This window comes from Canis lupus, chromosome 25 (assembly GCF_011100685.1).
Source record: "Canis lupus familiaris isolate Mischka breed German Shepherd chromosome 25, alternate assembly UU_Cfam_GSD_1.0, whole genome shotgun sequence".
Taxonomy (NCBI): domain Eukaryota; kingdom Metazoa; phylum Chordata; class Mammalia; order Carnivora; family Canidae; genus Canis; species Canis lupus.
The window spans coordinates 25791138-25804440 of record NC_049246.1 but is presented as its reverse complement, the minus strand read 5'-3'; the positions used below and the strand labels follow the sequence as shown (position 1 = coordinate 25804440).

At 34.3% G+C, this 13303-nt stretch overlaps 1 protein-coding gene across 10 annotated transcripts in view; it reads right to left on the bottom strand.

The window, feature by feature from the left end:
• Window positions 1-13303, bottom strand: part of LOC486076 (disintegrin and metalloproteinase domain-containing protein 20) — a 160795-nt gene that overhangs the window by 52293 nt on the left and 95199 nt on the right. Inside the window, exon 4 of one of the 10 annotated variants that reach the window (XM_038573640.1) lies at window positions 2590-2753. The exons of the other annotated variants lie outside the window; for them this stretch is intronic. The gene's annotated coding sequence lies outside the window, so the exon portion shown is untranslated. Of the gene's footprint in view, window positions 1-2589; window positions 2754-13303 lie in introns of those variants that run through there. 10 annotated transcript variants of the gene reach the window in all.

Sequence of the window (13303 nt, the reverse complement as noted above, 5' to 3'; positions counted from 1 at the left end):
ATGTATTAAGTGCTTTCAATGTTTCAAGTACTCTACCCACAAAAATTATGAGATGCGTAATGATATCTTTATTCATTAATTCATGTATTCCTCCTTGGCACAAATAATTCTTTTTTTAAAAAGATTTTATTTATTTATTTATTCATGAGACACACACAGACACACAGAGACAGAGACACAGGCAGAGGCTAGAAGCAGGCCCCATGCAGGGAGTCCAACGTGGGACTCAATCCTGGGTCTCCAGGACCATGCCCTGGGCCGAAGGCGGCACTAAACTGCTGAGCCACTGGGGCTGTCCACAAATAATTCTTTATTGAGTATGTACTTGGTGTCATCTACTTTGGTTTGATGAAGAAAATTATCCAACTCTCTCTTGTTATGGAGCTTCTGTCCTAATCAGGCAAAAACCGGGGAATTACATACACACAAATATTCACATGTATACATGTAAACATGTTTGTAATAGAATGTCAGTAATGAATATTATGGAGGACAAGTTAAATCAAATGGGTTATGGGCTCCTGCCTGGCTTAGTCAATAGAGCTAGTGACCCTTGATCTCAGGGTTATGAGTTTGAGCCCCACATTAAGCATAGAGCCTACTTAAAAATAAACAAAAAACAAGCAAATGACATAAAGTGACAAAGAGTAACAGAGTGGGGATATGCTGTGTCATATAAGGAGATCAGGAAAAGCTTGTCTGAAGAGCCCAAACTGGCATAGACCTAAATGAAGGGAAAGGAGTACGCTATTATAATGTCTGGAGGAAGAAGTGCAAAGACAAGCCTTGATTGATTGGAATATTTTAGGAAAAGCAAGTACAGTGTGAGGTAGAGAGACTGGTGGAAAAATAGGTCAGAAAAATAGCAGAGACCAGATTGTGTTAGGCCTGGTAGGCCAAGAAAATGCATCTAAGACCAGGATAAGTGAAAAATGTTTCTCGGACTCACTTAGTTTAGACATATTGGAGCCAGGATTTGAAACCAGACATGCTTTCTCCAAAGCATGTGCTCTGAACTTCTACTTTATGTCTCTGTCTTTCAAATATATGAGTAACAGCCTTTATTTGCCAAATTTACCACCTTATTGAACAAATACCAATAGAGTTGTAATCATACTTCATTTTCTTTTTACTTTGGTAATATTTCAGTGGCTTTTTGAAACACTATTTGTAGACCTATTGAACATCGGGTGATTTCTTCACAAACTTTTTCTTTGAGGATACTTTTAGATTTTATCTTTTATTTTGTTCCTTCTCTTACTATATTCTCCTAACACATAAGGGGTCTTACTCTTTTATATGTTTATAAATGTTAATTTGATAATGTATTTCTGATATATAGGAGATCTTGGGAAAAATCCATTTCCAATGATTTAAGACATCGTAGACACTTGGATCTGCTCTTTTGTTGACCTCTTTTTCTTTCCTCCATATTGGAGCTTGACCTCTCAGCTACTGTAGCAAAGTGATTGTTATTTGTAACGGAATTGTTTACCTCTGTATCATTATCAGGCTTTCTCTACAGATACATAGTTGTGGGAAGGTTGAAATAAAATATAAAACATGTTGAGGTTAAATGACAGTGCTTTATGACTTAAGTAGCAAATATTCTATACTATATAGAAAGTCTTCCAAAAGAATATGTTGCTCTATCTGAATTCTGAATTAAAGTATTAAAAGTCATTCTCCTGTGCATTATCATCTTCCTCTCCTAGATAACACCATATGGGCTCTTCTTAATACTTTATATCTCATTGCCTATTCCGTTAGTCTTTAGATTTGATAAGCTTTAGTGTTACTTGCAGATACTCCAGGCTAGACTTAGTAAAAACACAGGGGTCTGAGGCAGAAACAAACCAACTGCCTTTGACATACTCATTGCTCATGAAATCAAGACTGGCTGTTCTGACAAGGACAGATAAAAATGAACAAGCAGTAAGATGTTAGAAAGAATGCTAGATATCATTTCCCAAATCTTTACAAGTGAAGATGCTTCTTATATTTGTGTTCCAGATATTTTAGTTGGAAGAAAATTTAATGGTTTTTTTCATACATAATGTTGTATGAAAACGTTTCTTTGAGTTAATCTATTAGCTATAACAATTAGAATAAAATTATTTTTAATAAAATGTTTCATAGATTTTTCTAAGATGACAAACCAAAACTTCATAAAACATCTTCTAGGCCAAGATCATAATCATATTAACAAAAAGATATTGCACAGGCTTAAATTAATTCAATTAATTTGATTCAACAAATTTACTCCTCTTGTTTCAACAAATTTTCTCTTAAGGGAAAAAGTCAAGAAATTTTGATAAAAGGTAGAATAATTAACCTAGAATTTTGGGAAAGTTGAAGATAAAGTGATTTCAAAATAGGGATAAAAATAGGCAAAAAAGTGTATGCACTTTCTGTGCATGTGGAAAAATACTAGATAAATTCACTTATTGGTAGGAATATAGTAAAGTTGGCTTAGAATTCCATCTGCAGACATCCTGATGAAATAAATGGCCTCATGCAGAAGCAAGCAAATTCTCTCCTAGATAGTAAAAATTCATACCTATGCATAATTACCTGTGTACTTTGGCCAGTGAAGCCACCATTTGTCCTTCTCAAATGTAGTCAAAAAGGAACACTAAACATTAAACTTATCTAGGCTCCAAACAAGCGACTTTTTTCAAAATCATCCTTTTATGTGGTTTTCTTTCAAGTGATTTTTCTTTCTTTGGGAAGAACTTACTCCAAATATATACCTGAAATGTGTATATAAATATATAAACAAACAAACAAATAAATATTTATATATGTTCATATATAAACATGCATATATATGGCATCAGAAATTGCATCAGAAAAATTATTTTGCCTTCAGAGAAAATCATATTCCAAATATATATAAGTAAAATATAAATATATATAGCCAAAATTGTACATTTTTTCTAGCTTAAATTAGCATAAATAAAAACTCCTCCACAAAGTGTTTTCATATATAAACTGTTAACTTTCCCTTAAAAAAAGAAAAAGTATACATTGGTGTCTTCATATTTCAATCCTTCTTTATTAAGATTGTAATCCATATGTAAGACTTCATCTGGATGTGATTTCAAATCAAGAGATTACCCCTCCTAATTCACAGTTATTAAAACATGAGAACCCTTTACTTGTTTATAGAAGTTAATGTCTCACTGTCTCACATTTTCCTTAATGACTATTGGTCAATTAGGTTATTTTGCTTTGAACTTTTTACCTTGCTAAACCTATGCTTCTCTTCTGGGTGCTCTCGCCTCTTTGCTGGGCACAGCAACCTTTCCTGGTGACCTTGTCATTTCCCTCCACAACTTTGAGAGGAAATATTTCTCTTAGTAGGTTCAGCTGGCTCTGTACCTATTAGTAGATCTGGGATTCAGACACACATTCTTGCCCTGAGTACAAGCCACTCTACAATGTCACCATAGCAACTATTCCCATTTTACTAGTGAAAAGGATCTTCATAATACGTGCATTCTTGCCCTGCCTCTGCTTGGAAGCAGCAGCTCATACACACCAAAGGAAAACCAAGCATCTCTCTCTTGTTGAGTCCTCTCTCAAACGTCAAGAGACAATATTCCTTCACTCAGTCTGAATATATTTTTAAATTCTGTTCTCAATTTTCTTAGAAAACTGGCATAGGAAAATTATTTTTCTTCAAAAGAAAGCCATATTCCAATAATAATAACTCAATGCCCAAAAGTGTACCACCAGCACATTTTTCAGCTTTATTCACTGTCACTTTGTTACATGATGATTTATGTTTGTGTCTCTCTTGCCTATTAGATTGTGAAGTATGTGAAGGTGTAATTGTGACATAAGTAAAATTATATATCCCACATTCCATTGCACAGGGCGTCACACAATGGAAAGATGCAGTGAACAAATGTTTCTTAGTTACTGTTTTGAGGAGGCTAGAAGAGGGAAGTGTGAGTCTGTATGCCATCTTTGCAACTCTGGAAATTTGCATGTTATATGTCTATTATTAAATAAACAGATGGTATTAGTTAAATTAAATCCAGATGTCTCAACAACAATTGAAACATCTGAGAGGAGAAGCAATTCCGGTTCTGATTATAGACAGGTTGTAGTCAAATGGCTGCCACGTGCTCTATCAGGGAGGATATATACCCAATTAGGCCATATCTTCTTATTTTTCAGGATTACGAGCATTCAAGGCTTTACAAAAACTATCCCAATGTATATATCATAGTTGAAATTAAATTAAAAATACACTGTGCTGCCAAAATAAAAGATCTATTTTTCACTGTTAAGTTTCATTAGTGTTATATTTTTCGGTGTTACATAGTTTAAAATTATAGTAGTGGAATAATGCATTAAAATTTGTTAAGTCTTAATTCTTTCTTCTGCTAAATAGTGGTAGAATGCCATTTCTCGGGGTTAATTTCTTGTTCTTAGGAACAACTAAGCACAAATATAAAGATATCTATAAAAATTAAGTTTTCTTTTTCCAACTTAGTAAGAACCTGAAATTAGATTCAGTTATGGTATGTGTGAAACAAAAATTAAAAATTTGGGTCGTGCTCTTGGAAAGTTTTTATATAATTGGATCTTTAAAATATAAATTAATGTATAGAGTTTAATAGTAAATTCCAGTAGAACATAAAGGCAACATTGAAAACCAGAATGCATAACTACTGAAGGATGATGGATATTCAAGAATCCTATATATGATATGATGGTACTCATGTATCATGACAAATTGCAGACACACACATATGTCAGGATTCAGAAAGTATAACATCCATTTGAGGAAGTCTAAATTTCTATAACAAAATAAAAAGTGAGTTAAATCAGTGATGTCAAATTACAAAAGAAGAAGTGAAAACACAGTCGTATACAATGAATTTATGTTGTAATGTACATAATATTGGAGACTTAGAGGAAATGAATTCCATAGGAATTATGGATAATAATGCTGCCTTTAATTTACAAGGGGTCTGAGGAAAAGCTAATATGGCAGCGTGGTAGGAGGACCCTAAGCTTGTGTGGTCTGCTGGATTCAGCTAGATAATATTAAATCATCCTGAATACCCAAGAATGGATCTGAGGACTGTCAGAACAACTTGTACAACTAGAAGGGGAGAAGAGGTCACATTAAAGAAGGTAGGAGGTGCAGAGATGTGATTTGGGGGGGAATAAGATTGTGAGTGTCATGGAGGGGAGGGCGCCCTTGTCATAAAGAGAGAGAGACAGAAAGAGAGAGAGAGAGAGAGAGGCAAATACACAAGAGATCACGCAAGTAAAACACTCTCCCAAAGCCATTGACTGGGGAAACAAGAGGATTTGATTTTCATGAGTTTTACAACCATGGGTTTCAAAGACTGGGATTTTAGAGGTCTGCAGGATGGTAGGTGTGGAACCTGATGGATGCTCTTGAGAGGGAGGGCAGATAGTTTGGGTGGTTGGCTTGATCTGAGACTCACCTGGGATGCACTGAGACAGATGATTTCCCCTTCTTTGAGAGCATCTGAGAGAGGTGGCATTGACTCTGGGGACAAAGGAGTCAGCAGGTGCCATTTTTCTCCCCTGCCTCTCAACATGAACTAACTTCAGTAAGCAGCATGGTGCCAATAGTGGCAGTGTAAACCACTTACCTTGAACCCCATCCTTCTGTGCTCTGCAAGTGCTACTTTTCTAGGTCAAGTGTGCCAGAGAACCAGTGCAGCAGGCTCCTCCCCCAGAAGACCAACACAAACTGCTCCACACTCCCTGCACCACATCTACTGGTCATAGAGTTCTACAAAACTTCAGTTCTACTGGAAATAGCATCAGGTCTCTTTTAACAAGCAGATAAGAGCACAAGCAGATAAGAGCAGATAGTTAAAACTCACCACTCTATGGCCAAAATCCAGACACTACCCACTGCAGGCAAGGAAGAAATCTGCAGAGGACTGACCCAGGAAAAGAACAGCCAAAACACAGCAGCAGAGTGCACACAGCACACACCAGAGACACTTCCTGAAGTGGAAGGCCCTGAACAGTACATGACCTCTTCTTCATAAAGCCATTATTCTCAGAAGCAGGACACATAACAGATTTTCCTAACAAACAGAAGAAGAGACCTAGACAAAATACCAAGATGGAGGAATTTATCCCAAAAGAAAGAACAAGAGGTCACGCAGGGAATCTAAGTAAAATAGATATAAGTATTATAATTGATCCAGAATTTAAAGTAACAATCATAAGGATACTAGCTGGGATTAAGAAAAGCATAAAAGACACCAGGGAGTCCTTTACTGCACAGATAAAAGACCTAAAAACTAGTCAGATCATGATTAAAAAAAAAAAAAACACGCTACAATCTAAATGTAAAACTGACTGAATATAACAACCATAAGAGCGGAAGAAGTAGAAGAATGACTAAGTGATATAGAAGATGCAATTATGGAAAATAATGAAGCTGAAAGGTGCTTCCCCCCAGAGCACAGGGAAAGAAAAATATTAGATTATTAATGTAGACTTAGGGAACTCAGTGACTCCATAAAGCATAGTATCATTGGAATCCCTGGAGAAGAAGAGAGAGGAAAGGTTTATTTGAGGAAAGTATAGCTGAAAACTTCCCTAATCTAGGGAAGGAAACAGACATTCAAATCCAGGAGGCACAGAGAACTCCCCATCAAAATCAATAAAAGCAGGCCAACACCAAGATATAGCATAGTAAAATTTGCAAAATATAGAGATAAAGAAAAAATCTTAAAAGCAGCAAGAGAAAAGAGATCCCTAACTTACAAGAAAAGACAAATAGGGTTAGCACCAGATCTCTCCACAGATTCTTAGCAGGCCAGAAAAAAGTGGCATGTATATTCAAGATGCTGAACAGGAAAAATACACAGCCAAGCATACTCTATCCAGCAATGCTGTCATTCAGAATAGAAGGAGAGATAGAGAATTTTCCAGAAAAAAAACAAAACAAATAAAGCAGAAAGTATTCGTGACCACTAAACCAGCCATGCAAGAAATGTTAAAGGGTTCTCATTGAGTGGGAGAGGAAGAACAAAAATGACAAAAACTAGAAAGGAACAGAAAAAATCTCTAGAAATAATGACTTAACAGGTAATTCAATGGCACTAAATTCATATTCACTCTGAATGTACTCTGAATGTAAATGGACTAAATCTTCCAATCAAAAGATAAAGGATATCAGAATGTGTAAAAAAACAAAAACAAAACAAAACAAAACAAAACCTGACCCATCTATATGCTGCCTACAAGAGACACATTTTAGACCTAAAGACATCTGGAGATTGAAATTGAAGGATGGAGAGCCATTTATTTTGCTAATTAATGTCAAATGAAAGACAGAGTAGCCATACTTATATCAGACAAATTATATTTTAAAGCAAAGACTGTAACAAGAGATAAATAAGGGCACTATATCATAATAAAGGGGTCTATCCATTGAGAAGATCTAACAACTATAAATATTTATGCCTTCAACTTGGGAGCACCAAATATATAAGACAATTAATAATAAACATAAAGAAACTCATTGATAATAATATAATAATGATAGGGGACCTTAACACTTCACTTACAGCAATGGACAGATAATCTAAGCAGAAAATCAACAAGGAAACAATAGCTTTGAATAACACACTGGACCAGATGAACTTAATAGATATATTCAGAACATTGTATCCTAAAGCATTCTTTGTGAGTGAATAGGTCACACTCTGGGTCACAAATTAGACCTCAACAAGTACAAAAAGATTGAGATCATACCATGCATATTTTCTGACTGCAATGTTATGAAACTTGAAGTCAACCAAAAGAAAAATTTTGGAAATACCATAAATACATGGAGATTAAAGAAAATCCTACTAGAGAATGAATGGATCAAAGAAAGTAAAGGAGAAATGTAAAATACACTGAAACAAATGATAATGAAAACATGAAGATCCAAAACTCTTGGGATGCAACAAAAGTGGTCATCAGAGGAAAGTATATGGCAATACAGGCCCACTTCTAGAAGCAAGAAACATCTCAAATACACAACCTAACTGTACACCTCATGGAACTGGAAAAAGAACAAAATGAAGCCTAAAGTCGTCGGCAGGAGAAGGAAAATACTAAAGTTTAGATCAGAAATAAATGATATAGAAACAAACAAAAAAGCCCCAGTAGAACAGATCAATGGAACCAGGAGCTGGTTGTTTGAAAGAATTAATAAAATTGATAAACCCTAGCCAGTTGATAAAAAAGGAAAGAGAAAAGACCCAAATAAATAAAACCACAAATGAGAGAGGAGAGATCACAACCAGTACCACAGAACGATTATAAGAGAATATAATTAAAAATTATATAGGAACAAATTAGGCAAACTGAAAGAAATAAATAAATTCCTAGAAACATATAAACTACCAAAATTGAAACAGGAGGAAATAGAAAACTTGAACAGACCAATGACCAGCAAAGAAATTGAGTTAGTAATAAAAAATCTCTCAATAAACAAAAGTCCAGAGCCAGATCTCTTCCCAGGGGAATTCTACCAAACATTTAAAGAAGAGTTCATATCTATTTTTCTCAAACTGTTCCAAAAAAATAGAAATGGAAGGAAAACTTCCAAACTCATTCTACAAGACTACCATTACCTTCATTCCAAAATCAAAGACCCCACTACAAAAGAGAATTACAGGACTATCCCTGATGAATATGGATGCAAAAGTTTTCAACAAGATATTAGCAAATCAAATCCAACAGTACATTAAAAGAATCATTCACCACAATCAAGTGGAATTTATATCCAGGCCACAAAATGGTACAATATTTACAAATCAATCAATGTGATATATCACATTAATAAAAGAAAGGATAAGATCCATATGATAATCTCAATAAATGTAGAAAAAGTATTTGAAAAAATGCAACATCCGTTCTTGATTTAAAAACTCTCAAAGAAGTAGGGATAGAGGGAATATATCTAAACATCATAAAAGTCACATATGAAAGACCTACAGCTAATACCATTCTCAATGGGGAAAAACAGATCAGGTATAAGACAGGGATATCCACTCTCACCATATTTCTGGAAGTCCTAGACTCAGCAATCAGACAACAAAAAGAAAAAAAAGGTATCTAAATCAGCAAAGAAGAAGTCTAATCTTCACTCTTACCAGATGATATGATATCCTATGTAGGAAACATGAAAGACTCCAAAAAATTGCTAGAACTGATAGACAAATTCACTAAAATCTCAGGATGCAAAATCAACATGCAGAAATCGGTGGCATTTTTCTTTAAGATTTTATTTATTTATTCATGAGAGACACACCGAGAGAGGCAGAGACACAGGCAAAGGGAGAACCAGGCTCCCTGCAGGAACCCTGATACAGGACTTGATCCCAGGACCCCAGGATCCCAGGATCATGACCAGAGCAGAAGGGAGAGGCTCAACCACTGAGGCACTCAGGTGTCTCCTGTGGTATTTCTATACACCAATAATGAAGCAGCAGAAAGAAATCAAGGAATTGATCCCATTTACAACTGCATCAAAAACCATAAGATACCAAGGAATATGTCTAACCGAAACAGTAAAAGATCTGTACTCTAAAAACGATAGAACATGTATGAAAGAAATTAAAGATGACACAAAGGAATGGAAAGACATTCTGTGCTCATATTTTGGAGGATAAATATTGTTAAAATGTCTGTACTACTCAAAGCAGTCTACACATTTAATGCAATCATTATCAAAATACCACCAGAATTTTTCACAGAGCTAGAACAAACAATCCTAAAATTTATGTGGAAACAAGAAAGACCCTAAATAGAGCAATCTTGAAAAATAAAAGAAAAGATGGAGGCATCAGAAGCCTGGACTTCAAATTATGCTACAAAGCTGTAGTGATCAAGACAGTATAGCATTGGCACAAATACAGACACATAGATTAGTGGAACAAAATAGAAAACCCAGAAAGGGGCTCTCAACTCCATGGTCAATTAAACTTTGACAAAGCAGGAAAGAATATCCAATGGAATAGAGTCTCTTCAATAAATGGTGTTAGGAAAGTCAGACAGCCATATGCAAAAGAATGAAACTGAACCACTTTCTTACACCTTATACAAAAATAAAGTCAAAATGGATGAAAGACCTAAATGTGCGATAGGAAATCATCAAAATCCTAGAGGAGAACACAGACAGAAACCTCTATGACCTCTGCTGTAGCAACTTCTTGCTAGACACGTCACCAGAGGCAAGGGAAACAAAGGCAAAAATGAAATATTGGAACTTCATCAAGATAAAAATCTGCACAGTGAAAGAAACAACAAAACTAACAGGCAACCTTCAGAATAGAAGAAGATATTTGCAAATGACATATCCAATGAAGTGTTAGTATCCAAAATCTATAGAGAACTTATCAAACTCAACACCTGAAAAAACTATCCAGTTAAGAAATGGGAAGACACGAAAAGACATTTTCCAAAAGGAAGCCTAGATGCTAACAGACACATAAAAAGATACTCAACATCACTCATCATCAGGGAAATACAAATCAAAACTGCAATAAGATACCACCTCACACCTGTCAGAATTAACAACGCAAGAAACAGGTGTTAGTGAGATGTGGAAAAGGGGGAACCTCTTTCACTGCTGGTGGGGATGCAAATTGGTGTAGTCACTCTGGAGTACATTTTGGAGATTCCTCAAAAATTAAAAATAGAACTACTCTCTGACCTGGCAATTCCACTACTAGGTATTTACCCAAAGAACACAAAAATACTGATTTGAGGGGGCACATGTATCCTGATATTTATAGCAGCATTATCAATAATAGCCAAACTATGGAAAGAGCCCAAACATCCATCAACTGAATGGATTCATCAGTTGATGGATGTTTGGGCTCTTTCCATAGTTTGGCCATATATATATATATATATATATATATATATATATATATATATATATATATATAATGGAGTATTACTGAGCCACCACAAAGAATGCAATCTGGTTATTTGCAATCCTCTGAATGAAGCTAGAGTGTATTATGCTAAGCAAAATGTCAGAGAAAGACAAATGTATAATTTCATTTATATGTGGACTTTAAAACAGATGAACATAGGGGAAAGGGAGAAAAAGAGAGGGAGGCAAATCATAACACATTCTAAACTAATAGAGAAGAAATGAAGGATGAAGGTGCTGGGTGAGGGTGGGAGAGTGGGTGGGTTAAGTAAGTGATGGATATAAAGGAATGTACTTCTTATAATGAGCATTGGGTGGTGTATGTAAGCAATAAATCACTAAATTCTACTCCTGAAACCAATATAACACTATGTTAACTAACCAGAATTTAATAAAAACTTAAAAAAAAAAGTGTGAGCTAGAGTCCAGAGACAATGTTTGACTTATTTTATTTATTTATTTATTTATTTAAATAAAAAATTTATTTTTTATTGGTGTTCAATTTGCCAATATACAGAATATTACTCAGCCATTAGAAATGACAATGTTTGAATTATTAAAAAAAAAGACAAGAGCTCTACTTTAAGGAATTGTTTCAGCATTTTAAATTATGTCCTAAAATTCTCATGCATTTTGATATTTATATATTTTTGTAGTATAAAATCTTATTGTTTTCTTTCTCGGTTTCTCAAATATGTTTCTTCTATAAGCCAAGGGAATTTTCTGAATGGTATCAAATTGAAAATGTTCCAATTGGAAAGGAGATGAAAATGTGTGTGTGTGTGTGTGTGTGTGTCTGTGTGTGTATTTTAAAGTTTTTACAAGAATTCATTGTATATATTTTTACATTAAAAAAACCTTATCCCAGATTAACATGTCTCATTTCTGAATGTCTATTTTTAATGTATAAATCTTTTCTTCGTATATATATTCTTTTAAATCCTATTAATATCTATCATGATAGGCTTATTTACTTAACCTCATCATTATTATTCACTGGTAATTTTCTAAGTTATAATAATGTCATATTCCTCCCTCATTCTTGGCTGTTAGTTGCAAAATAACACATCTTCTACTAGCAACTCTGCCTATTCAAAGTATTTTTCATATTTGATTTTACTTGATATAGATTTTAGTAATTAAATGTCCAAAGATACTAGAATTATGTGTACACTCAAATGTAATAAAGTCTAAATGAAGTCTAAATATTAGCAATATAAAATACATGAGTTGGTTTGTGGATTTCATGACAGATCAAATATTCACCCCTAAATGTTTCTTGGTATTTTTATTTTTTCAGTTGTATAAAAAATATGCATTTTGGAAATGCAGGAAGACTAAATTTTAAATCCTCAAGTAAAAGGATATTGTTAGACAGGAAAAAAAGGAATTGTTAAAATAATATTCCATGCATCATTATACATACTAACTCAACAGGAGGTTAGTATATATCACCTTGACCTAAAAATAGCCTAAAAGAATATTTTTTAGAAATACCTAACTTTAAAAACAAAATCACTAATGTACTTTGTAAATACCACTCATTACTATACAATGAATAACATACTACATATTTGAATACTGTTTTATAATTAAAAATTAATTTCATACATATATTATGTAGGAATCATTATGACAAACCTAAGGAGACATTTTTATATATTTTCCCTTTCAGATACATTAAATGGCTTATGGGAAGTTATACTAGATGCTGCTGTCATCCTGGAACCAGAGACCCTTCAATAAAACTTTTGCTTTCAGCTGATAGTTAGAGGCCCTTAGGGTTCTCCCAAAACTCTAAAAAGTGGCATAACCCACTTTATGCCAAGGATCCCTTTGGTAGATTACCGTTAATACACTCTGATGTTCATATATAATCGAAGAAAATGGTAAATTGCATTTACAGGTTTATAAAAATGAAACTATTCTTTTCCTATCTAATCTTATGGATGTCATAAGCTCAGTCCTTCTTGGGTTTTGCAGGCCTCAGGATGAGAATATTTGCTCTGAAGTGTCTCAGAAGTTACTTTCCCATTAGGACAGAGCAGAGGAGAGAAGAAAAGTGAGGTGTGGTTCAAGATCTCTCATGTCTTTGTTTGTATTAGGCAATATATTTTTATAGGAAAGGAGGTAAACATGCTTGACACATGGGTAAAGGTAAACTGTGTGTTCTTTTTACTGATATTTTATCTGCCTTTTATTCCTCCCTCGTTAGTCTTACCAATGAGTCACTGCACGTGTCTTTCTGTCTAAGTAAAGAAGCAGTTGCTACAGATATTTCAATCATATATAATTGTGAAGGAAGTAAAGTTAAAATGATATGTCATATTTGTTAGGAATACAAAGCCA